The sequence below is a fragment of the Entelurus aequoreus genome, linkage group LG04, assembly GCF_033978785.1.
Source record: "Entelurus aequoreus isolate RoL-2023_Sb linkage group LG04, RoL_Eaeq_v1.1, whole genome shotgun sequence".
NCBI classification, from domain to species: Eukaryota; Metazoa; Chordata; class Actinopteri; order Syngnathiformes; family Syngnathidae; genus Entelurus; species Entelurus aequoreus.
The window spans coordinates 70,056,257-70,083,586 of NC_084734.1; the positions used below are offsets into that span (position 1 = coordinate 70,056,257).

Here is a 27,330-nt window from a genome sequence, read left to right on the forward strand (position 1 = left end):
TTTAGGATAATCATTTAAACAAAAATATACAGTAAACATTACTAACAAAAAAAAAAAACAATGCCTGTTTTAAGTCAACAATTGGACAACACTGGATATGCCTGGCTGCATCTCTGTCGGCTGGCTGTGTGTGTGTTGCACGTTGACGACACTCATTCACTGTCTCCTGTCACGTGACTGGGCCAGCTCTATACTCTGCCAGGTACAGGGGTGTCCCAGCACATAGTAAGTTAAGTAAGTCATCAAAAACATCTGTAAGTGATGCTTGCACCCCCCACACGCCGTTTTTTGGTTTATATTGATACTTTTTTCAGAAAAGTGATGCCAAATGAGTAGCGTGTGAGTATCGCTAATATCGATACCACAGGATCGATACGCACATCCCTAAACAACACTACTACCAATCATGGCAGACTTCATGAGACAACAAACATAAAAAAATAATCACTTACTGTACAATCTCTGCTTTCACTAGGATCTCGACTGATGGGATAATCAAATATGGCCATTTAAATGTGAAATTATTCATAATCTTTGCGAATGATAAAAAAAAAAGACGGTACCGCAAACTAACATCTTTTTTATGTATTTCTTGCTATATTTGGGTATTAGTTGAATGTCACGGATGACCAACTTCTCAATTTATGTCCACAACCTATTTCTATCCAGGTGAGATGTATGATTTACAATCTAGAATTACCTTTCACCAGCTAACAGGCGATCATGATCAGCAGCTCAGTATGTCATCATAGTTAGCGCTCTGTGATCACGGCACGGATAAAAATAGTTAGTTTGCATAATACTAAAAATATTGCTAATATTTGGTTAATATTCAGGTCACGAGATGTAAATGAAGTATTGTTGGTGCTTTTTGGATACTGTCACACCTGGGTAAAGTCTTGTCTGGATTTCGTCTGGTTTCATGTTGTTTTGTCATTTCCTGTTTTATTTTGAAAGGTTAACTCTCCCTCTTGTTTCAGGTCACTTGCTCTTCCTCCTGTTTCACTGGTCTGATGTCTCTCCTGATTGCGCCCACCTGTGTCACCCTCCCTTATGTGTATAAATGTCTCGTCCTCCTCTCGTCCTGTGCCAGAGTGTTTCGTATCGTCTTGTGCGTACCTCCAGCGTTCCTTTGCCACAGTCCTGTTCACAGCCATTGCCACGTTTTTGTACCTTTTGACCCATATATAAGGGAGATCATTTGTTTGTAGACCTTTTGTCAGGTAAGATTAGCTTCCTAGCATTTCCTCCGTTGGAGCGCTTTTTGTTGTATTTTGCATATTGTATTCATAGCACCTTTTTTCCCTCCGTAGCCGGAGCATTTTGAGTTTATTGATATTGTTGTTAGTTTAGAGGTAAGGTTAGTTCGGTTTTTGATAGCCTGTTTTGTTTCTCCCGTTTTGGACCCCTCCCCTTCTGAGAATAAACTGTTTTCAGAAATCCTGCATCATCCAGAGTCCTAGTTGGGTCGTGACTGATACATGAGTGATTTAGAGGCAAATGGATTACTCCCAGTAGCACCGTTGTCTTTCATTAGGATTGGGAATGATAGGCAAAATTTAAAAAAAAAAGTGCAGTTCCCCTTTAATATCAAGTTCCTTTCAGGGTGGTGCTGGTTGTTGCTAACCTGACTCTCGCCAGATCATTGTAGTTCGCTGAGCTCCACACAATAATCTGGGAGTTCTCAATGGGTGAGGGCCGACATCCGGGCAACTGAGCTACATACGGGTTCTTCGAGCCATAGCAACCAAAATGGCGTTGAAAACAAACCGTTGCCATTACTCTTTAACCTGTCGACCTACGCTGGTTCAACCCGTCATTCTGCCTCCAAAATGCCGAAAAACTGTTATGTTTGTGGTTGTGCTAACCACAACTGGAAACAGGGAAAACAAAGGTTGTATTTTGTTCTGCCAAAGCGTGATAAAAGCCCACAGAGACGAGACAAATGGCTCGCAGCTTTACACCGGGAAAATGAACGCTTCTACTTGGACGTCAAGCAGAACGCCAAAGGCCGCTTCTTGAAGATAGCCGAAGTCGGGGCCGGTTGGCAACAAGAGCCGCCTCACGCTGTCTATGTCGGTGGCGGTCGAGTTCCGCGACTACTTGGGGGACTTCATCGAACACTACGCCCAGTTGGGTCCCAGCAACCCGGGCATGGTGCAGGATGAGCCGCGGCGGGCCCTGAAAAGCGAGTTCCTAGTGCGGGAGAATCGGAAGTACAACATGGACCTGAAAGAGAACCAGCGGGGACGGTTCTTGAGGATCCGGCAGACCGTGAACAGGGGGCCCGGCTTGGGGTCAGACCATCGCGCTCCCGGCGCAGGGACTTATCGAGTTCCGCGACGCTCTGGCCAAACTTATTGACGATTACGGCGTGGACGAGGAGCCCGCGGAGCTGCCGGAGGGCCCGCCGATGACTGTGGACAACAAGCGCTTCTTCTTCGACGTGGGCTCCAACAAGTACGGCGTGTTCACACAAAGTTGTTGATAACTTCCGCGTCTCTTTCTTAGTAGCGCGCAGGCTAAGCTAACTAGCAAGCTAAGCTAAGCCATGAGAAGCTTTAAAGTTCACTGAGACGAGTCTGACGCAAATAATACATTTTCGTTTTTTCACACGATATGCGAATAAGTAAAAATGCGTAAATGAAGGATTTAACGCCGACTTCCAAGCCACAACGCTCGTTAAATGCTTTTTCTGTCAATGCTGTGTTCGCTGTGAGCTGGTTTGTTTTCAACGAATTCCCGGTTGCTAGGGGTTTGGTAGGCGGAAGTGACGTAGGTCCGCCCTCACCCATAGGAGACGTATTTCAGAAGGCGGGGCCTTGTAAAAAAAAACAATTGTATGTGATTGGATAAACCACATGTCCGTTATCTTGAATGACGTGCTACTTCAACCACTCACATCGAAATCAACCCGTGACGCTGATGAGAGCGACGCTGGGAAATCCAAACCCGGTCGGAAGAAGAGCCAAAACATCCTTGCCACCAATAAATGCCTTCAAAACCGTTCTCTGTTCATCTTTTAAATAATTAATATTCGATAGATTGGACAAAACACTTGCAAAAGCAGAATCAATGTCAGCAAACGACTCCTCGCTGCGTGCCGCCATTGTTGTTTGAATTAAACAGTCCCTTTGGCGCTACGTCACATCTATGAAATCCCGCCCGGCGATCCTGATTGGTTCATTATTTTTTGCTATCTTGAAGGAGTTTGCATTGCCTTCGAGACCAGACCTTTGTGTGGAGCTCAGCAAATTATAAGGGTCTGCCGAGAGTCAGGTTAGGTTGTTTCTTTCATTTGTAAAAAGTTACTTCCTGCATTTAACTTGCTGTACTTCCCACGCTGTCTTTTTGCCAGTGGTGTGCCGTCAGGGCCAGCAATGCCTTCTCTGCTGGCTTAACATAAATCATGATCATAATTATCCATCCATCCATCCTTTTTCTACTGCTTGTGCCTTTTGGGGTCGCGGGGGGTGCTGCAGCCTATCTCAGCTGCATTCGGGCGGAAGGCGGGGTACACCCTGGACAAGTCGCCACTAGAGATGTCCGATAATGGCTTTTTTGCCGATATCCGATATTACGATATTTTCCAACTCTTAATTACCGATTCCGATATCAACCGATACCGATATACAAATTTGCTTTCGTCAGAAAACATGACTTTGGACCACTCAGCAGCAGTCCAGCTCTTTTTTCCAGGGTCAACGCAGCCGTCTACCAGCAAGTTTTAGAGCACTTCATGCTTCCTGCTGCTGACCTGCTCTATGGAGATGAAGATTTCAAGTTCCAACAGGACTTGGCGCCTGCACACAGCGCAAAATCTACCCGTGCCTGGTTTACGGACCATGGTATTTCTGTTCTAAATTGGCCCGCCAACTCCCCTGACCTTAGCCCCATAGAAAATCTGTGGGGTATTGTGAAAAGGAAGATGCAGAATGCCAGACCCAAAAACGCAGAAGAGTTGAAGGCCACTATCAGAGCAACCTGGGCTCTCATAACACCTGAGCAGTGCCAGAAACTCATCGACTCCATGCCACGCCGCATTAACGCAGTAATTGAGGCAAAAGGAGCTCCAACCAAGTATTGAGTATTGTACATGCTCATATTTTTCATTTTCATACTTTTCAGTTGGCCAACATTTCTAAAAATCCCTTTTTTGTATTAGCCTTAAGTAATATTCTAATTTTGTGACACACGGAATTTTGGATTTTCATTTGTTGCCACTTCAAATCATCAAAATTAAATGAAATAAACATTTGAATGCATCAGTCTGTGTGCAATGAATAAATATAATGTACAAGTTACACCTTTTGAATGCAATTACTGAAATAAATCAAGTTTTTCAAAATATTCTAATTTACTGGCTTTTACCTGTATACAGTCGTGGAATTAACACATTATGCCTAATTTTGTTGTGATGCCCAGCTGGATGCATTAAACAATGTAACAAGTTTTTCCCAGAATAAATCAACTCAAGTTATGGAAAAAAATGCCAACATGGCACTGCCATATTTATTATTGAAGTCACAAAGTGCATTATTTTTTTTAACATGCCTCAAAACAGCAGCTTGGAATTTGGGACATGAGGAGGTTGAGGTGGGGGGGTTATGGGGTAGCGGGGAGTGTATATTGTAGCGTACCGGAAGAGGTAGTGCTGCAAGGGATTCTGGGTATTTGTCCTGTTGTGTTTATGTTGTGTTACGGTGCGGATGTTCTCCCGAAATGTGTTTGTCATTCTTGTTTGGTGTGGGTTCACAGTATGGCGCATATTTGTAACAGTGTTAAAGTCGTTTATACCGCCACCCTCAGTGTGACCTGCATGGCTGTTGACCAAGTATGCTTGCATTCACTTGTATGTGTGAAAAGACGTAGATATTATGTGACTGGGCCGGCATGCAAAGGCAGTGCCTCTAAGGTTTATTGGCACTCTGTACTTCTCCCTACGTCTGTGTACACAGCGGCGTTTTAAAAAGTCATACATTTTACTTTTTGAAACTGATACCGATAATTTCCGATATTACATTTTAAAGCATTTATCGGCCGATAATATCGGCAGTCCGATATTACCGGACATCTCTAGTCGCCACCTCATCACAGATGATCATAGTTATTAAAAGTGGATTTTATTTTTAATTGACTTTCCATAAGTATTCATCACATTCTCTTCATGTCATACTAGCCTCCAGTGTTGCTCTTTTAAGTTAGAGCTTTTATCCAATCAGAATTCAGCTTGCTTATTGCCAGTGCTTTATGTGCAGTTTAACCAATGGAGGACATTCAGTTAACAGACAGTTGCGATAGCCGATCAGATCACAGGTTGTTGACATTAGCCTTACGTTAAATGTGACTATGATTGGATACTCGCTTGTCACTCCCAGGTATCCAATCACAAGTTGTGATTTGCGGAAGCAGAAAGTGGCACCGTAGCCATACCCGGCCAGTAAGGCTGCAGCTAACGATTATTTTTCTATCGATTAATCTATAGATAATTTTTTCGATTAATCAGTTAATCTATAGATTATTTTTTCGATTCATCTATAGATTATTTTTCCTTTTACTGTTTATTTTTTATTTTATTTTATTTAAAATGAAGATGAAAAAATAAAAGTAGGCCAGTTTTTTCAAAAGGCATGGCTTTTATTTACAAAAAAAAAAAGTATGGCCACTCAGTCAACATTGACAACAACATGACAAAATATTCTGTAACAATGTAAACATTTAAAACTTTTAACATTTAACAAAATTAAAAGTAGCTTATTTGCTTTTTAATGTGCAAATATAAAAGTAAACATCCAGTGCAAATCTTAATATTCTGCAATTGTATAAGCATTTCAAAAGTAAAAGTATTGCTTATTTTGCTTTAAAATGTGCAAAAATAAAGATAAACATCCAATGCAAAAAAGTGCAAAACGAAATATTCTGTAACAACAGTGTAAACATTTCAACAAAAGTGAAAGTATTGCTTATTTGCTAAAATGTGCAAAAATAAAGATAAACATCCAATACAAAAAAGTGCCAATCTAAATATTCTGGAGCACTGTAAACATTAAGTATTGCTTTTAAAATGTGCAAAATAAACATCCAGTCCAACACAGTACACAATAACCAATTCTACTCATTCCAGTGAGTGACTAACAGTTGTAATGAAGAAAGGTTAGCATGTCTACTTGCTTTGCTTCTTTTCTTGTTTACAATATTCCCAGCAGCTGAAAATAGGCGCTCAGAAGGGGTCGATGTGGCTGGAACTGAGAGGTAATTAGCCTTCACCTCAAACCAGGACTGCGAGTGAGCTGAGCTGCAGTTTAAGTTTCTAGTAGGTCAACGGGCTCATAGTGATGTTACTAGTAGTTGACTGGGAGGTGTTTATTATCATTTGGGGAGAGTCCGCTGCCTGATGCTCACCTGCTAAACACCTATCTGCTCGGCGCTGAAGCGCTGACTACATGCGCTATGAATACGCACTGCTGATTGGCTGATAATGCTTCGTGTGTACCAATCAGATGGTTGTGTGGGTGGGACAATGCTGCGTGCTGAGACAGAGGCAGAGGAGCAAAGCAACTTGTTAAGACTTTAGCAGCTAAAGTTAGCTTTAGCTTAGAAACTCGTTCGGTACACCCCCGTACCGAACCGAAAGCCCCGTACCGAAACGGTTCAATACAAAACACATACCGTTACACCCCTAGCAGATACAAATGACACATTCATGTTTTTGTGTAATGATGACAACGTATGCTAACGCGGACGATTGACTAGTTGATGGTTGATGGTTTTCTTTTCAAATGTTCGTTCATAGCCGTTGTGCTGCTATGATAGGCCATTTCCGCTCGACACAGTGTGCATACAACAACATTATTAGGCTGTGTATTGAAATACTCCCACACTTTTGACGACTTTTGGCGTGCGTTTTTCCCCTCGCTCGCACAGTCTGCTTTGCGCTCCGCCATGACAGTAGTGTGACGTAAATATGCGACGCGTCGACGCACAAAAACGGCGTCGACGTATTTACGTAACCGATGACGTCGACTACGTCGACGCGTCGTTTCAGCCTTACCGGCCAGCGGAGAAATCAGCGGTACTCACTTTTTTAACCAACAAAGTAGCAGAGCAAAACGTTGATTAGGTGGCAGACATAACGGTTTACCTGTCACTTCCACTCAAATCAACCAACCAACTACGAGTCGTATTGTGAATTCAAATATATTTTTTCACATTCAATATGTTTTTTTTCAATTATTTTTGTTTTGACAGTATCACTTATTGATTTTCAAATGCGCCAAAAAATAGCCCTTTTTGTACACCAGTGACAAATTGAGTTGATTCAATTCCCAGTAGTGCGCATGTGTGTTTCTGTATGGTATTTTACAACCCGTGGTCATGTGACGACATAACTTATGGTATTTTGAGAGGTATTTATTGAAGTCGGACTGAGTAGGACATCACTGAAGGCCTAGATGGGAAACGCACGGCCCGCCACTGCTTTTTGCCATACAACCACATCAAAAGTAGTGTGCCAACGCTACATCAAACACATCGGTAATGTCGTTGTAACGTACGTAAAAGTAATTAGTAACAGTAACGGTGTTAATAACTACCTGTACCTGTATATTACTCTAACTAACCAACGGATAGTGATGAAAACAAAACCCCTCACTCTTGAGAGGAATCATCGGTCTGTCGCGGAATCTTTATTTTTCCACCTGATGCATAGTGACCTCCATCATGTTTGCGGCTGACAAACATCAATTGTTCTCTGCTGTTGAATGTACAGCTTTAATCTCACCGACCTTCCTCCCGATACATGCTTTTCAAGGACACACACCAGGGCAGTATCTTCCTCCCACTGGTGAAGATTTGAAGCACACAGACCTCTTACATACAGAGGTTACGCTCACTGTGTTTAAGTCAAGCGGCGCTAAACTGACATTACCTTGCAATCTTCCCTGAAAGGCGTGCACGTGCTCATTTCCTGTTGTCCACGGCACACTGCTAACACTGTGCAGGAGGCCCAAAAAGTCCAGTGACTGTGGGGGGGGGGGGGGTGGGGGGGAGGGAAAGTCATGGAGGAGGTGGCCAAACACAGCAACTCTTACGCACCAGTCTTTAGCGAAGGGAGGATGCACATACATTAGCTGGTACATTACAGCGCTGCATCCTGCTGCCACTGAGCTGAGGTAACCATGGCAACAGGCTGCTGGGAGACAAGTCTTGAGAGTGTCAGCTGGAGCTAGAGTCAGTGGGGCCTCCAGCTTATGAACACCAAAATAGATTAGCTTATAGCAAAACCATAAACCTCACGCTTGTACGCAGCCTGACGGGTATTGATGTCGCAGGAAGTTGAAAGTAAGAGCAGTGGGATACACACACACACGTACACACACAAACAGGTTTTTAGGCAAGGATCTAACAAAATGGTCGCACATCAAAGTACTTGTGCGAGCTGCTCGTGGCAGTATGCGATGCAAAAATATGCAGAGAGCATCAAACAGCTGAGGGCAGGGCGAATACAGGAAGATGAAGATAAACTGTCCTGTAATTTGTTGGCATTGGCTGCAAATGGCTTTACCAGAGTGCCGTGCATCAACCCCCGAGATTAATTAGCTCATTAGGAGACGTGAAAGTCATTGCCATGATGCCTCTAACAGATTGTAACGGCAATAGAGAACCATAAGTGCGCGGGGGTGAAGAGGAGAAAGGTTTGCATATCTAAGATAAAACATATGAGGAAGTATGGTATGGAGCAGCAACAGAGAGAAGAGCGAGAGGGAAGGAGGAGGAATGAATCGATAAGAATAAATCCATACAGGAAGGATGTAAAAAAAAAAGGGGAGACAAAGACGGATGCAGGAACTGAAAAAAAAAAAACAAGCAAGAGACTGACTGATTTTTAATCCTTTAAAGTGATTTTAGCTCAGTTGAGGAGGCCATGGATTCTAAAAATGATCTGAGCAGAAACATAAGGTAGCGCGAACATGATGGGGGGGGTGGTTATTATTACCGAGGCAGAGATTATTTACTGAAAAATGATGTCATGAATTAAACATGAGGAATCATTTCCTCTCCACCCTTAATACTCAAGTAGGACATAGCTCTTCTCTCTATACGAAACTCTTAAGACTTTGGGGAATTTGTGATTTCTCCTGGGAAGAAGCTCATGCTAAATGTCTACACTGGCATTAGTTCATCTACACACATTGTTTCAAGTTTAGTTGCGAAGTGTTAATGATGAGTGTGCCACAAAGAAAGTGTATTGTCTTTTTTTTAATGCAAAATCTACTTGGGGAAGCAATGTGTGTGCCTGACTGTGGGGTGATGGATGTAAAAATGCAATCACACTTTTCTAGCTCCTATATTTTAAATATTTAGCCCACTTTTCAATGAATAAGATTCAAATAGTGCTTTTTTCACGTGACTCAAAGCAAGTTACACTGAGAACCCATTACTTATTCACTCCACACAAGATGGTGGTAAGCGACATTTGAAGTCACAGCAGTCACAGGTAGACTAATTCATTCACTTTCATACAACAATGAGGGCGGCAGTTTTCTCACATTGAGGTTGCTTTTCACATATTTAACTCATTTTCTTCACATTTGGAGCACACAATGAATAGTGAATACATATGTTAAATTTACATGTGCAATCTAATTGCTAAATATTAATCTACATGTTAAATCTAAATGTTAAAATGTTTTTTTTAGATTCAACATTTAGATTTAATATTTGGATTTACATTTAAACAAACATACATACATACATGCAAACATACATTGATACAAATGTATATCCATATGCACAAACATACATTCATATGCACATACAAATATGCATATTCACATTCATACATACGTACACATGCACATACATACATACATACACTACCGTTCAAAAGTTTGGGGTCATCCAAACAATTTTGTGGAATAGCCTTCATTTCTAAGAACAAGAATAGACTGTCGAGTTTCAGATGAAAGTTCTCTTTTTCTGGCCATTTGGAGCGTTTAATTGACCCCACAAATGTGATGCTCCAGAAACTCAATCTGCTCAAAGGAAGGTCAGTTTTGTAGCTTCTGTAACGAGCTAAACTGTTTTCAGATGTGTGAACATGATTGCACAAGGGTTTTCTAATCATCAATTAGCCTTCTGAGCCAAAGAGCAAACACATTGTACCATTAGAACACTGGAGTGATAGTTGCTGGAAATGGGCCTCTATACACCTATGTAGATATTGCACCAAAAACCAGACATTTGCAGCTAGAATAGTCATTTACCACATTAGCAATGTATAGAGTGTATTTCTTTAAAGTTAAGACTAGTTTAAAGTTATCTTCATTGAAAAGTACAATGCTTTTCTTTAAAAAATAAGGACATTTCAATGTGACCCCAAACTTTTGAACGGTAGTGTAGATACACACACACACACACACACACATACGGCACATACATCCACACCGACGTTCACTGTTTAAACATGCATACATACTGTACATACACTCATGCATACAACCACGCTTCATCAAACGTATATTAACAGAAACCGGGTTGAAACACGGCACACTGCTAAAGTTTAACCTATTTTACCATAACAATGTAAAAGTTTAATTTTGACCACTCCTCTTTCTCCCCCTCCGCCCCACTTTGTCTGCTTTCTTTTGTCCATCCATCCATCTTCAACCGCTTATCCGGAATCGGGTCGCGGGGACAGCAGCTCCAGCAAAGACCCCCAGACTTCCCTCTCCAGAGCAACATTTGCGACTTCCTCCTGGGGAATCCCGAAGCGTTCCCAGGCCAGAGAGGAGATGTAATCCCCCCATCTGGTCCTTGGCCTGCCGCGGGGCCTCCTCCCAGTGGGACTGCTTTCTTTTGTAATACAAATATTCATTACAGTTATGTATACTTGCATTTTAGGAAATGGCAATGTTGATAATAAAGGTCCATCCATTCATCCATTTTCTACCGCTTGTCCCTTTTGGGTTCGCAGGGGGTGCTGAAGCCTATCTCAGCTGCATTCGGGCGGAAGGCGACACCTCTTCGCAGGGCCACTACAGATAATGATAATATAGGTAATTAGTATTATTCTTTATCAATATTGTTATTTCAGTTTGTATTTGTATTCTTCCATTTGTAGTGCAACAATGTTAATTGCCACAGATTCCCATCAGGGCTTACTTAAAAGCACTTTTAAAATGTCTAAATTATTGCATCAAGGCCAGATTTTGGCCAATACACCTTGAATACACCGTTGGTGTCATATCTCTGATGCCACCTATTATTCATATTCTTCTCATGTGCCCTTTAGGATGGTGAAGTGTGATCACATCTTCTTTGGAGACTCATGCAAATGAACTATGAAACTATGACATCAATGTCATTGTGTCCTTTTTTGAACAAGGTAATATAAAAAACACATGTAAGATTTTGCTGTTGAACTCATATAAAGTTGGTCAGTGACCCTAGACTCCATTGTTGTTGCTACCTATAGTAATTACACTGCCACACATAACGGTGACATCGGAGCTGCTTTGGGACAAATGTACTTCATACTCATAATCAAGCATTTAGGAAAAAATTGACAACACTTTATGATTTGAAAAGTCTTATGGAGTACCTATAAAACACACTCCACAACAACAACAATGGCTTTCTCTTTGTTAAGACTGGCGAAGAACCAGTTGTGGGCTGTATGGCTGTAAGACCATGTTGATGTATATACAGTGCATCAGTTTTATTAAAATACAGGCTAAAACGGCGTTGATGCATCTAGCTTTATTTATAAAGACATGCATACTCACATTCCTTTGTGATGCTGTTGATATAATCATGAGAGATTCAAATCATCACCCTTAAGAATCATTAATAGCTTTTTTGTGGAATTAATTATTGAACTATGTTTAATAATTCCCTATTTCATGAATACAATCAAGGCATATTAATATCAAATTACCTTTTACTTGAACTTTTAGGTCACTGTGGATATGGGCAGACGTAGCACAACATTGTAATTAAAAATCAATGTGCATTGGGCAATTGCGGCAATAAATTATTTGCATACAATCTTGCTCCAATACTCATCCACTAAACTAATTTACAATAAATTACAGCAGCGTGCTGGCGTGTATGTATATATATATATATATATATATATATATATATATATATATATATATATATATATATATATATATATATATATATATATATATATATATATATATATATATATATATGTGCATAGAATAATAATAAATAATAGTATATAGAAAAAACAATAGCAGAAAACAATTCCTGTAGATATCCAGCCCACACTGCAAAAACTGAAATCTAAGTAAGAATAAATATCTCAAATAAGGGGGATATTTTCTAATTTTCTGTCTGATAAGATCATTCTTCTCACTAAGCAGATTTTATGTTAGTCTTTTACTTGTTTTAAGGGTTTTGGTCCTAAATTATCGCAGTAAGTTATTACAGCTTGTTACAAAGACTTTATGACCTATATTGAGTAAAACATGCTTGAAACTAGAATATCAACTGTTGCAAAGCTGTGTCATCAACAGTCACGAGTATTAAACTGCTTTTTCAAAGTAATCGTTTCTTATTTCAAGCATGGAATAAAAAAATCATGACAATTTTGTCTCATAATTAAAACAGATGACAGCCAAATGGACTTTGCTGTTTTATTTTCAATGAAACAATAGAAAAGATGTACTCATGTAGTAGTACAGTTGGCACAGTACAGTAAACTGACAGTTAATATTTAAACATTTAACATTTCAAACAATTTTGAACAGAAATAGTTCATGCACATTCAGATAAACTCTTCAAAATTACAATAAAAAAACATTTGGTCAGGGGCCGGGCTGTATATATATATATATATATATATATATATATATATATATATATATATATATATATATATATATATATATATATATATATATATATATATATATATATATATATATATATACACTACCGTTCAAAAGTTTGGGGTCACCCAAGCAATTTTGTGGAATAGCCTTCATTTCTAAGAACAAGAATAGACTGTCGAGTTTCAGATGAAAGTTCTCTTTTTCTGGCCATTTGGAGCGTTTAATTGACCTCACAAATGTGATGCTCCAGAAACTCAATCTGCTCAAAGGAAGGTCAGTTTTGTAGCTTCTGTAACGAGCTAAACTGTTTTCAGATGTGTGAACATGATTGCACAAGGGTTTTCTAATCATCAATTAGCCTTCTGAGCCAAAGAGCAAACACATTGAACCATTAGAACACTGGAGTGATAGTTGCTGGAAATGGGCCTCTATACACCTATGTAGATATTGCACCAAAAACCAGACATTTGCAGCTAGAATACCGGTAGTCATTTACCACATTAGCAATGTATAGAGTGTATTTATTTAAAGTTAAGACTAGTTTAATGTTATTTTCATTGAAAAGTACAGTGCTTTTCCTTAAAAAATAAGGACATTTCAATGTGACCCCAAACTTTTGAACGGTGGTATATATATATATATATATATATATATATATATATATATATATATATATATATATATATATATATATATATATATATATATATATATATATATATATATATATATACATATATATATATATATATATTCCTTGCACACTAATTGACTGAAAGAGCACACACTTGGCGCGATGATGTCATTTTATCGATGGGAAAATGCAAGAAATGTAATGCCGAGCGCATATCATTATGTCAAGATAATGGCATTAGCATTTACTTCAGGAGAGAACACACAGGAGATAATACAAATAATAACAGAAGAAATTAACAAATTAAAAAGATGGTTTGACAAAAATAGATTACCGTTGAATCTCAGCAAAACTAAAATAATGCTATTTGGTAACAGTAGTAGAGAAAGTCAAACACAAATACAAATAGACGGAAAAGAAATTGAAAGAGTAAATGAAACCAAATTTGTAGGTATAATGATTGATGATAAATTGAACTGGAAATCTCACGTAAAAAATATACAACATAAAGTAGCAAGAAACACGTCAATAATGAATAAAGCAAAACATGTTCTAGACAAAAAATCACTTCATATTCTATACTGCTCACTAGTGTTACCATATCTGAGCTACTGTGTAGAAATATGGGGAAATAATTACAAAAGTACACTTCATTCATTAACGGTGTTACAAAAAAGATCAGTTAGAATAATACATAATGTTGGATATAGAGAACATACAAATCCTTTATTTATTGAATCAAAGATACTGAAATTCCACGACATAGTGAATTTGCAAACAGCTAAAATTATGCACAAAGCAAACAATAACCTGCTACCCAAGAATATACAACAATTCTTCTCAACAAAAGAGGAGAAATATAATCTTAGAGAAAAATTTAATTTAAAACATTTGTACGCACGTACAACACTTAAGACCTTCAGTATATCAATATGTGGAATTAAATTATGGAATGGATTAAGCAAAGCAATCAAACAATGTACTAATATGATCCACTTCAAGAAACTCTTCAAACTTAAAGTGTTTACAAAGTACAAAGAAGAAGAACCATGACAAACATTCTCAATTTATTTCATCCATCCATTCATTCATTCTTAAAGTAATCTTACTTATCTCATCACATGAAATATGACTTACTTCACCAATTATTATTATTAAATTCTTACTATTATTTATTTATTTAATTTTATTGTGATTACCTATGGAGTTTATTGTGAATAAATTGAGAACAGGAAGTAAATAAAAAAGTTTCAGCAACTGTTATGTAAAGAAAAGGGGTAGGATTAAATAAGTTCTGCTTCTTCCTACTCCTTTTCGAACATGTTGAAAAGAGAAACTGGAAATTGTGATGTATCATGTTGTATGCTTGCATGTTCGAAATAAACTCTAACTCTAACTCTAACTTAATTTAAGAATATTTTTCAACATATACCAAGAAAAGTGCACTTGTTATTAGTAAAAAAATACTTATTTTAAGGTATTTTTGGGTTCATTGAGGTTAGCTAATTTTACTTGTTTTGGAAAGTCTTGACAAGCCAAATTTTCTTGTTCTATTGGCAGATAATTTTGCTTAGTTCAAGTAAAATGCCCCTAATTGTTTTATTTTTTTTTCTTGTTTTTGAACACTGACTTTTTGAAGTGCCTACACACAAACTACTCTGGTGAGGAGAGAACGGGTCAGCTGTCACACTTTCTATTTTTGTGTTAATTGCTCGTTATCAAAACACCTTTCAAAACGTATTCCTACATTAAATTGAGGCTTATGGTGTTGGCTTTCAACGTGTACGGCTCTCGTTATTAGAATTATTTCAACAAAGAGATTAAGTGTCAAGGTGATGCTTAAACATTGTGAGACCCAACCCCATCACAGAGATGGTTGTCACACCCTGTTGGGTTGTTTGTTTTAATGTGAAAAGTGTTTTAAAGACAAGGCAGGACTGAATTTGAAAGATTAATTTCATTGGCAAGTTGATAAATGCATAACTTAATGTGTCATGTGCTGCTGGTTCTGCCGCTGTCATCGGTCTTGCAGTTGTCATTGTTTGGACTTCTTGGGCAAAGCCGCTGCACCAAACCTGCTCCCACTCCTAATAGCCCAGCTATTTAGCGTCTTTAGCTTTCCCTTCTCACGTTCCAAGGGTAACACTTGTTTTGTTATAAAGCCATGGTGTAAATCAGAGGTGATTGCTCAATGACTGCAAGGGAAGCTCCACACCCACTGAAATCTCAAAAAAAGTGATCAAATATGTACCTTTTGTGTTTACATTTCATTGACTAAAGAAATTCAACTTCGACTTTTCTTCACAATCAGCTATTTTTGCGACAGGTGACTTTCTTCTCATTTGTTGTGGTAGCGTCACAGTGCATTAAACAGTGTTGAAGCCGAGCGTCCATTGAGTCCAATGGGGGAATATTTAGTGGGTTGTTCCACTGCAGGCAAACAAGAGAGTCATTGGATAAATTCTAGGCTTGTCCCGTTCACCGGACACTCAGTGTCTCTGGTAATGTAAGAAATGTTGATTTGGCTTCAGCTGGCCTGGACGCTGACCTTACCGCATGATGATTGGATGATCAGTCTGAGGCCGAGTCCCTTTTTGATTGACGGCCAAATGAGCGAATCAGCTATTTTGATATATAAAACACTGCCTGAAGCATTTTTCAAGTTTCATTCCGAGTTGATATGGGGAATGTTACAATATTTTAAGTGATATCTTCTTTGTCAAATCCAGCATCTCTACATATATTATGTGTTATACGAGACTGTACTTCAAAGTAGGTAAAACATTTGATTTCCCTACTTGAAATACCAGCATCCACCACTTATGTAAAGACTTGGGAGACAAATATCAAGGAGCTGAATATTGAAAAAAAAAAGTGTTCTCTTACCTCAAGTTCAACTATCTTTCTCTGGAGAAGACTACGTAGGTGAGCTTGTGAATGTGAAAGACAGCGCCCTCTGGTGAAGAGGACCCCGACTTAAACGAGTTGAAAAACTTTTTCAGGTGTTACCATTTAGTGGTCAATTGTACGGAATATATACTGAACTGTGCAATCTACTAATAAAAGTTTCATTCAATCAATCAATCAAGAGATATGAGTCTTACAACCAACCATGTTATTTCATGCATTTAGACTTAGACTTAGACAAACTTTAATAATCCACAAGGGAAATTGTTCCACACAGTAGCTCAGTTACAAAGAATGGAAGGTGCAAGGACGGAAAGGATAATGCAGGTATAAAGTAGACTAAAAATGTACCGTAGTAGTAATATAAAATATAACATGTAATATTATATATACAGTATATGATATATACTGATATATTATATTTGTATATAATATATAAAATATATAACATTTATAATATAATTTATATAATATAATATTTAATGCACATACACATCTCTGCAAAGAGAATGCCAGGAGACTTGGCCATGGGAAATATAGTTAAGACACGGTAATTCCATAACACATGAAGATCACAATACAGGGATTGTATTTATGTGATGTAACATAAACATCCATCAGATACTCTGACACAACCTAATAAGATCCAATATAAAATATGTATCACCAGTCCAGTCTGTACCAAGGTAATAGGGCTCAGATTTGATTCATTCATTTTCTACACTTTCAGGGTCATGGGGGAGAAGAAGCCTATACCAGCTGACTTTGGGCGAAAGGTGAGGTATCTTGGGGGCACACTTTGGACTGATCTCCAGTCAGTGGCGGGACACATATAGAAAGAAACATTCACATTCATATTTATGGACAATTTTAAGTATCCACCAAACTTGCATATGTTTTGACCACAGGAGGAGACCTGCAATAATATAAACATTTGCATGTGATGTATAGCATATAGCCTTCAAGTAAATTGTTTTTGAATTGCTTTCCTAAGTCTTGATTATTTAATTCCTAATCGACTACACTCTTTTGTCTTTTTTTTTTTTTGGCTCGGTCCATGTTTAGAGGAGACATTTTTTAATTGCACCGTTTTTACTAACTCCAGTTTAGCCTGGCCCCTGAGGAACAGTACTACCGCTCCCAAAATATCAATCACTTGGAAGAGATTGTCCCATTATAAGCGCCTTAATGAGCTTAATCATTGAGGTGGAAGATGAATTGGGAAATCAATTAGACAGATTGTTTAATACGGATGTAGTCCACACTCGTATGCTACTGTGAAGACTTTCTGTTGACGGAAAAGTTATGTGCAATTTGTATTGATTAAATTTTTTCATGCAATGCAACTGATGAAATAAAAACATTTGAACAATACGTTCCGGTTCATTATCATAGATATTGAAAGTGCCAAAATTTTTTTTACTGCATTATTGTCATTATCAATGAATATGTAAAATGATGCATTCTCTCTTTGTTGAAGCGAGACCTAAAAGCAGATTTCTTTCTCATAAAGCAACGAGCTCATCACACCGGACAGTCGGTAGCTCCCAGACATCTCTGTCTTTTGTTGCCAAGGTAACTGTATCATAGTTTCCCTATTTCAACCATTTGTCTATGAACATGGCTCTTATAAGTAGTCATTTTAATTATGTTGCTTAAGGTCTTGTCTTTTGGCCGCTTTGAATCAGAAAGCCAGTTGAACATCTGTCTTTAGTTTCCATAACATTTTAGAACCACTTCTTAATCAACAAAAAATGTAACAAAAATGTCTGTGCAATCTTAATTTGAATAAGCATTGAATAGAAAAGATTGACACTACCGTTCAAAAGTTTGGGGTCACCCAAACAATTTTGTGGAATAGCCTTCATTTCTAAGAACAAGAATAGACTGTCGAGTTTCAGATAAAAGTTCTCTTTTTCTGGCCATTTGGAGCGTTTAATTGACCCCACAAATGTGATGCTCCAGAAACTCAATCTGCTCAAAGGAAGGTCAGTTTTGTAGCTTCTGTAACGAGCTAAACTGTTTTCAGATGTGTGAACATGATTGCACAATCCATCCATCCATCCATCTTCTTCCGCTTATCCGAGGTCGGGTCGCGGGGGCAGCAGCTTAAGCAGGGAAGCCCAGACTTCCCTCTCCCCAGCCACTTCGTCCAGCTCCTCCCGGGGGATCCCAAGGCGTTCCCAGGCCAGCCGGGAGACATAGTCTTCCCAACGTGTCCTGGGTCTTCCCTGTGGCCTCCTACCGGTCGGACGTGCCCTAAACACCTCCCTAGGGAGGCGTTCGGGTGGCATCCTGACCAGATGCCCGAACCACCTCATCTGGCTCCTCTCGATGTGGAGGAGCAGCGGCTTTACTTTGAGCTCCCCCCGGATGGCAGAGCTTCTCACCCTATCTCTAAGGGAGAGCCCAGCCACCCGGCGGAGGAAACTCATTTCGGCCGCTTGTACCCGTGATCTTGTCCTTTCGGTCATAACCCAAAGCTCATGACCATAGGTGAGGATGGGAACGTAGATCGACCGGTAAATTGAGAGCTTTGCCTTCCGGCTCAGCTCCTTCTTCACCACAACGGATCGATACAGCGTCCGCATTACTGAAGACGCCGCACCGATCCGCCTGTCGATCTCACGATCCACTCTTCCCTCACTCGTGAACAAGACTCCGAGGTACTTGAACTCCTCCACTTGGGGCAGGGTCTCCTCCGCAACCCGGAGATGGCACTCCACCCTTTTCCGGGCGAGAACCATGGCCTTCTGAGCCAATGAGCAAACACATTGTACCATTAGAACACTGGAGTGATAGTTGCTGGAAATGGGCCTCTATACACCTATGTAGATATTGCACCATAAACCAGAAATTTGCAGCTAGAATATTCATTTACCGCATTAGCAATGTATAGAGTGTATTTCTTTAAAGTTAAGACTAGTTTAAAGTTATCTTCATTGAAAAGTACAGTGCTTTTCTTTCAAAATTAAGGACATTTCAATGTGACCCCAAACTTTTGAACGGTAGTGTATAATTACTATTCTCTAGCACAGTTAAAAACATTTTTATTTATTAATAAATCACAATTAGGATTAATTACCATTCATTTTGTATTTGTTTATTTTTTACATGTATAATTATAATATTTGTATGCTATAATATACAACCTCTTAAAAGGGTGCTATTATGATTTTTTTCTACATTTAAAACACTTTATTGTGGTCCAAATACCGTGTAAAGTGGTTATTTGGTCAAAATGTTGCATATGTTATGTTTTACAGACCATCTTCAAGCCGTTTTCTTTAGAATGTGTCGTTTTATGGGCGGTCTTATTCACATGCCCCCACTTCGACTGCATTTTTCACCGTCAGCCATATTATAGGTTTTAGTGCTCCCATATGGATTCTACTGACAGATATAAGTTAAAACTATACGCTACTTTGTATTAGAAATGGCAACAGCGAAGGATGGTTGTGCATGTACGAGCCAGTCGACTCCACAACAAGAGGATAGAGCAAAAGAAGGAACTTATTGACTACAACGTCGGACTGCAATATTACAATTCAATAGTACTCGCGCAAAGCTCTTTGGGTAAAACTTTACCATATACAGTATGGAGGTATCTGCTGATGCCACCAAGGGTAAAAACGTCACAAATTGGGCAAATTTTAAACGGCTCGTTTGGTGAAAGAATGAAGGAAAGCAAGCTTTTTTTATATAAATATCTGCGCCATGTCTCCATGGTTTGATTCCAAATTTTAGAGACTTTCAGTATGCAGCTCCCAAAAACACAAAAAGGAAATTACATTTTTACAAGTTCCATATGCACTCTTCATTGAAAAGTTAAGGCAAAAGTCAAAGCTTTCTATAACCAACTCTATTTATATCCTATTCCATTAAAATTGTATTTCTATACTACTGTTCTTGTGGTACCCTTTAGGCCAGGGGTTCCCAAACTACGGCCCGAGGGCCGAATCCGGCTCCCCAGCATCCAAAATCCGGCCCACAGGAAGTCCCAAGTTTAAAAAAAAAAAAAAAAAGTATTTTATTTTTTTATTTTTTTTATCTTTCCTTTCTAATCCATTTTCTACTGCTTGTTACTCTTGGTGTCTCCTAGTCGCTCAGGCAAATCATGTTGTCTAAAAATGAATTTTCCCATCGATAACGTGACAATGTTAAATGTTGATGAACATCAATGTTAATTGATGTTAAATGACAAAACGGATTATAAAGACAATGTATATATATATATATATATATATATATATATATATATATATATATATATATATATATATATACACAGCCTGGCCCCCAGCCACATTTTTTTAACCCAATGCGGCCCCCGAGTCAAAAAGTTTGGGGACCCCTGCTTTAGGCTAAATCTCGGAAATTGGGGACTAAAATGTGTGCAATCTCATGTGTTTTATATGTGCTGATATGACAAAAGTAATTGAATCCTTGAATCAGCTTTTTGAATGTTAAAACATCTTACTTTGTGTGAAACTTTTATCCTGCTTACTAACAAAAAATATTAAAATGTTTGGTGAATGTACTTCTCTAGAGCTTACAACTAAAAACAGCATTGATATGAGGTAGAATATTCTATGATACTTTGTTTTTTGTTTTTAACCTGTTCCAAAAGGTCCATCAAAAACCAAATCGTACAAAAACTGAATCCATGTTTGGTTAATGAGAAATTATGTAAAAAAACTTTTTTGTAACTTTCATCGGGCCCATGGCGGCTTATTTTGCTGTCGTACTCAATAACTACAAAAAAAAAAACACCGACTTGTGGTGTAACTGCACTACTAACGATAAAACAACAGTCAATCAGTGTTGATTCCATAAAGGGACGACAGCGCTGGGAACAGGGAAGGTTATCAGGCATGTTTTGCAATAAAGACACGTCAGGAACACAGTTGGATAACGGTGTATGAAAACAGAGACTTATTTATCAATCAATCACTTAAAAGGTATATTCTGTATATAGCCCTTAATCACAAATGTCTCAAAGGGCTTTACAAACTATCGAGGACATCCCCTGATCTAAATCCACATGCGGGCAAGGAAAAACTCAAAAGACCCCACCTGGGATAAAAGAAGAAACCTTGTGAAGGGACTGCTCATGTAGGGACCCCTTTCTAGGGTTATCGGCTGCAATGCATGTCGAAGGAATATAAGTATTAGGTTGTTACATTAATAGATCATGTGGAGTCCAGTCCATCGGGACGCCAACATATAGTAATAGGGGATCTTCTTCTGAGCTCAGCCAGGTCAGCTACACAGAGACGTCCACAGCTTTGCAATAATGGCGAACATTTTTGTCAGAAACCAAATCCTGTGAAAAACGAGGTTCAATTGTATTAGATCTTGTACTGTAGCTGTTCCTTTTTTATTGACATTAGGTTTATATTAAATATATTCTGTGTGTTTGATTGGGAAGAGGGAGCACGGCCCTTCTGATACTGGAACTCCAGAGACTACTATCACAAGAATCAAAGCTTACGGATCATAGGAACTAGAGTTTGACTGATGTCTCTCTTGTGGCTTAATTAGGTCACATTGTATCACTATTTGATATATACGGCATCATTTCATCACAACATACATATATGATGAATAAATATATTACATGTAAAAAATGATTAAATTTACGGAAAATGAAAATGACAAAGAGGTAAAAGCACTCTATATGTTTTGAGTTCCTTTCTTAAAAAAACAGTACCACCCCATTTTACAAGTATGTGTAGATACTAGGGGTGTGGGAAAAAATCGATTCGAATTCGAATTGTGATTCTCACGTTGTGCGATTCAGAATCGATTCTCATTTTTAAAAAATCTTTTTATTTTTTTAATACTTTTTTTTTTTTTTTTTTTTCAATTAATCAATCCAACAAAACAATACACAGCAATACCATAACAATGCAATCCAATTCCAAAACCAAACCCGACCCAGCAACACTCAGAACTGCAATAAACAGAGCAATTGAGAGGAGACACAAACACGACAAAGAACAAACCAAAAGTAGTGAAATAAAAATGGATATTATCAACAACAGTATCAATATTAGTTACAATTTCAACATAGCAGTGATTAAAAATCCCTCATTGACATTATCATTAGACATCTATAATTTTTTTTTTAAAAAGAACAATAGTGTCACAGTGGCTTACACTTGCATCGCATCTCATAAGCTTGACAACACAATGTGTCCAATATTTTCACAAATAAAATAAGTCATATTTTGGTTCATTTAACAGTTAAAACAAATTTACATTATTGCAATCAGTTGTTAAAACATTGTCCTTTACAATTATAAAAGCTTTCTACAAAAATCTACGGTACTCTGCTTGCATGTCAGCAAACTGGGGTAGATCCTGCTGAAATCCTATGTATTGAATGAATAGAGAATCCTTTTGAATCGGGAAAAAATCCTAGCCACACGATTATCAAATGTAATAGGAAAATTAATTCATACTGACCAAACTGGCTTCATGGAAGGTTGACAATCTTCAGACAATACAAGGAAATTGTTTAATGTTATTTACTATGCTAGAAGTCTCCCTTATCCCACAGCAGTATGTACTGTTGATGCGGAGAAGGCATTCGACCGCATAAACTGGTCATTTATGTTTTGCACATTACGTAAATTTGGATTTGGAGATAATTTTATACAATGGAATAAGATGCTTTATACAAGGCCCATGACATCAGTCAAAACCAATAATCATATTTCAGAACCTTTTTCGTTAAAAAGAGGAGTAAGAAAGGGATGTCCTGCATCTGGATTATTATTTAATTTGGTTATTGAACCCTTAGCTGCAAAAATAGGGAAGTGAAAATAATATTCATGTTATAAAAATTGGCTCTCAGTATAATAAGCTATCGATGTATTGTGACGACATAATTCTCTACCTGTCACATGTTAACTCCTCTCTACACTATATCAATAATGTTAATGTCATCACTGAATATGGCTGTTTATCAGGGTATAAAGTCAAATGGGACAAATGTGAAATTTTACCACTTAACACTGCAAGAAATCACAAGTTCAGAACTCCAAAATTGCGTTTGGTTTTGAAATTGTATTGCATTATTATGGTATTGTTGTGTATTGTTTTAATTTAAAAATAAATGAATAAAAAAAATAAAAAATAAAAAAATAGTTTTGAATTGAAAAAAAAAATCGATTTTGAATCGAATCGTGACCCCAAGAATCGATTCTGAATCGAATCGTGGGACACTCAAAGATTCCCAGCCCTAGTAGATACCAGTTGTCCCTCTGCCTTTTGTTATGCTTTAAGTTTCGAGCATACATTTGAGTTATGAGCATCCAAGCCGCTGGAAGTAATTGTCCACAGTCAGAGATTAACACAATCCTGCCCTCCAACAATTGGAACTAAAAACGTTAGAAAGAAGGACTCCCCATCCCGACCGAATCAGAAAAACAAATCATTAAAAACATGTCCTACGGTGCAGTAGACATGGCGAGGTAGCCCGACAATCAGAATTCAACTTCTGTACCACAACAGTGTCCAAACCGCGGACATTTATTTTTGAAAATATAGAGTAGTTACTGAATGGCCTGCCTGACTTGTTTCAGTTTCCTTCATTATCCTGACTTTACAAACCTGACAATCGAGCATCAGTCATGCTCACTGGGTTTGATGCAGAAATACGTGTCGGTTGCTGTCAACACTGACCTCTCCTTCCGTCACTCAAAGATCGAACATAAACAACGATTTCCTAGTTCCTATTGTTACACGACGGATGAGCAGCTAGAGGGCACAATAATTTGAGATGTGAGTGTTTTGTGTCTCGAGCTCAGTCATAGAACTAATAGAGCTTGTAAGTAGAGGTACTACTGTACTGAGTTTGTCTGATGTGCATAATTCATAAGGAGCCTCCTCATATTTACCTGCTTTGTTTAATCAGGGCCTTGGACCAAAAACGCCAACTTCTAAAATATCTCTGCTATTTGTGTTTGGAAGGCAAGGTTTGGTCGGAAATATGTGCATGTTTGAAAAAAAACCTGCCAGAAGAAAGTGCATTTAAGCTAAAATATGAACTGTGTGCTCTTGTGTGTTAATGGGGCAGTCGTTAAAGGTTTCGGGATAATACAACATGCATTGCAGTCGGTATGTGAAGAAAAGTAAGATTTTAGCAACCAAGGAAAGCTCAACAAAACTAATACGGGAAATCTGCCAAAAGGAAATAGTTTGGTTCAGACAGTACCAAAAAATAAAACACACTTTATTACAATTCTATCTAAAAGCAACTAAACCCGACCACACAGGGGATTAAAAAATGGACCTCATCAGTGATGAAGCTTACCGGTAGGTATGGAGGGAGATAGCTGGGGGATCCCAAACGAAACAAAACAAGGTCACATGTGCCAGTCACAGGGGAAGCACAGAAACCAAAAGAAGGGAATCCCCACCACCCAGAACACCAGCCCCATCACCTTTAGCCTCCTCCAGGAACTGAAATAATAGGTTATGATATATATAATATCAATAAAAACACTTATCGGGGTTACACTAAAATTAAACAAATGCAAAAACAATAAACCCAAACCTATGAATTATGGTTTAGCAAATGATCATCATAAAATTAAGAATAATTTAAAATAAAACAAATCCATAAAATATGACCTTGAGCTGAAATGAAATACCATTATTTATTAAATATTTTAATGAATAAATATTTAAAAATTAAACAAAATAGGCCTGATGAGGCCAGGCAATATAGAGAGTAAACCACCGAACAGCAGGCGACCCTGCCTAACCACAACAGAGGAAAGCACTGCCTGCTCCAGAGTTGAGGAAGCGGTAGCCCAGATGTGGTAATAATGACATTACCTCAGTGCTAAAGTGGGACGGCGTGGCGTAGTGGGTAGAGCAACCGTGCCAGAAACCTGAGGATTGCAGGTTCGCTCCCCGCCTCTTACCATCCAAAAATCGCTGCCGTTGTGTCCTTGGGCAGGACACTTCACCCTTTGCCCCCGTTGCCGCTCACACCGGTGAAATGAATGATGAATGAAGGTGGTGGTCGGAGGGGCCGTAGGCGTAAATTGCAGCCACGCTTCCGTCAGTCTACCCCAGGGCAGCTGTGGCTACGAAAGTAGCTTACCACCACCAGGTGTGAATGACTGATGGGTTCAGAAAGACATGTAAAGCGACTTTGGGTACTTAGAAAAGCGCTATATAAATCCCAGGTATTATTATTATTATTAAAATCATTGCGCGTAAAAAAACACGGTGCACGGACTCATTTTGCGCTCTGTTTGCGATGTGTTTTTTTCTCTTTCTCTACGCGCGTGACGTTCTTCCATTTTGGCACTTTGGAGGGTGCATTGAATACACGGCCCAGCAACTCCACTCCTTTCTTAATGATCACTTTAAATTCTTAATGTCTCCTGGTCAGAGCCAATCTGACCAGTAATTGCAATTCATAATACAGTATACATCTTCGCCCGTCTCGGAAAAGCACTTGCTGCACTTAGCCTAATCTGAAAGTTTAAGCAATACAGCCTGCAAACCAAGATTCACATTTACACAGCAATGTGAAGTCAGTCCAACTGTAGGGCTCAGAGTGTTACCGAGAGCGTCATAAACAAGTTGAACGTGAAGGATCAGCGGTATAATTTGACCTGACATCATCTCAAATAAGAAGCTCTACAAAAAGTCCAGTAGCAGCAGCTTGGTATATGAGATCAGATAGCCAAGATTGCTCTACAATGGAGACCGACAGGAAGGCAGAAACCCGGTAGCCCTAAGACCACCTGGCCGAGAACCGTTGACTCTGAACTGAAAGAACTAGGTCTCGCTCGGGCTCAGTCACAACATCTTTCCCGCAACTGCCAGGAGTGGAGACGTACTCTACTGGTCTTATGTCCCACTAGAGCTAATAAGCCCGAAATAAAATAGTAAGTATTTTTCTGAATACAATAATGGCAGGTAAATAATTTCCATCCTGAAGACAGACATTAGCTGTGTCCCAATTCAGGGTATGCATCCTTCGAAGGGCGAATTTGAAGGCCGCTTACGTCACAACGCTGCGCGAAGGCTGTCCCAATTTATTCAAATTCGAAGGCCCTCCTTTTCCCTGTATTCAGATGATGCACCGCGACTATCCTTCGTGGCCTCCAATATCCCAAGATGCTTTGGGCGCCTTTGTTCAACTCGGATCCTTTTGACGATGGCGGCAAATAAGAGCAGCGGCAGCGAATACACTTTCAACCAAGAAATCCTCCGCAGGCTAGACTGTCCCATTTAACAACGGGTGACGCATCCTTCGGAGGTGTCGCCAAAAGTCCAGCCTTCTGAGGCTGCGTAGGCCGGGTCCTCCGAAGGATGCAGACCTTGAATTGGGACACAGCTATAGAACGATAATGCTTTAGTTGGGGGTCCACACTCACAATATAATTTTATTTATTGCTTAAATGGCCTTTCTGGTGTTTGGCAGAAAGCAAATTAACTTTTGCCATTTCGTGACTGAGTACGGGCAGCACGGTGGCAGAGGGGTTAGTGCGTCTGCCTCACAATACGAAGGTCCTGAGTAGTCGTGAGTTCAATCCCGGCCTCGGGATCTTTCTGTGTGGAGTTTGCATGTTCTCCCCGTGACTGCGTGGGTTCCCTCCGGGTACTGCGGCTTCCTCCCACCTCCAAAGACATGCACCAGGGGATAGGTTGATTGGCAACACTTAAAATTGGCCCTAGTGTGTGAATGTGAGTGTGAATGTTGTCTGTCTATCTGTGTTGGCCCTGCGATGAGGTGGCGACTTGTCCAGGGTGCACCCCGCCTTCCGCCCGATTGTAGCTGAGATAGGCTCCAGCGCCCCCCGCGACCCCGAAGGGAATAAGCGGTAGAAAATGGATGGATGGATGGATGGTGACTGAGTACAAGGACGCTCGTGTCTGAGTGCCAGAGCC

General features: G+C 39.1%; 1 pseudogene; it reads left to right on the top strand.

Annotated features, from left to right (window-relative positions):
* The first annotated feature begins 644 nt into the window (after positions 1-644).
* The window catches only part of LOC133649221 (transcriptional activator protein Pur-alpha-like), a 66,323-nt pseudogene continuing 39,637 nt past the window's right edge, over positions 645-27,330 (top strand).